We start from the raw sequence: 1,314 nt of genomic DNA on the forward strand, positions 1-1,314 counted from the left end.
CAGAGAGGGGGAGGTGGAGGAGAGAGGGAGAGAGAGAGAGAGTAGAGGGAAAGGAGGGTAGAAAGAGTGGGTATAGAGATGAAAGACAAGGGAATAGGGGGTATACTGACTCTCTGGTTTGTGGAGAGAGAGAAAGAAGGAGAGAATGATAGAGAGAGAGAAAGAAGGAGAGAATGATAGAGAGATAGAGAGAGTAGGAGAGAGAAAGGAGGGTAGAAAGAGAGGATAGGAGAGATGAAAGGGAATGGGGGAAAATATACTGACTTTATCTCTCTATGGTTTGTGGAGGGAGAGAAAGAACGAGAGAATGGAAGAATAATAGAGAGAGAGAAGAACTGCAGTGAGTGGAAAGAAACGAATCAGATCGGAAGATAGACTGAAAGAGAAAATCAATATAAAAAGAGAAGGGCGACGGGGGGAAAGCCAAATTTTTCTGTTTGTGAGTTTGTGTGTGTGTGAGCAGGAGAGAGAGAGAGAGAAAGAGATGGAGACAAAAAAGAAAAGAGAGAGACAGAGAGGGGAGAAAAGGCCAAGAGAGAGAGAGAGAGAGAGAGAGGCGCTGAGAAAGAAACAGACAGACAGAAGCACAGACAGCGAGTTTGAGTTTATTACCTAAGAGACGCGCTGGTGCACCCGTTGCCCCCACCCCCCACCCCCTTCTGCTGCCCCCCAGCCCTTTGCCATGGTTACCAGACTGGCTCCCGACACAGACGGCTAATGTGTTTTTGGGCAACAGGGAATGAGTGGGATACTAATGTTGTCACACACACACACACACACACACACACACACACTACACACACACACATAGACACACACACACACACACAAACACTACACACACACACACACACACACACACACACACACACACACACACACACACACACACACACTACACACACACACCTACCTAAGTCTGTTAGTCTGGTAGATAGATAAATGGATAATTACATGAATATATAATAAATCAGATAGATTGATAGAATTACATGAAAACAACTCCACCATGAACTTTGAAGAATGAAAAAGCTTTTTATTTTTTGTTTGACACATATAATTCCACTAAATTTGATAAATTCACTATGATGAATTGAGGGAAACATAAAATATAAAACATAACACAGAACACATGTACTCCAACACAAATCTTCCTGCAGATTTCATAACTCTCTCTCTCACAGCATGTCTATAGCACTGGCTATATAGCCTGACTAAGATGCATCTGAATTCTCACGAGAGGAAGGGGTCGCTACCTTAGACCGTCCTCTCTTTGGTCACGGCCTGAGGCCGGACGATAGGGCCTGTGCCCAA

The sequence above is a fragment of the Alosa pseudoharengus genome, unplaced genomic scaffold (assembly GCF_046254945.1).
Source record: "Alosa pseudoharengus isolate Yale_2024_CS ecotype anadromous, Long Island Sound unplaced genomic scaffold, YU_APseudo_1.1 YU_APseudo_1.1_scf_23, whole genome shotgun sequence".
NCBI lineage: Eukaryota > Metazoa > Chordata > Actinopteri > Clupeiformes > Clupeidae > Alosa > Alosa pseudoharengus.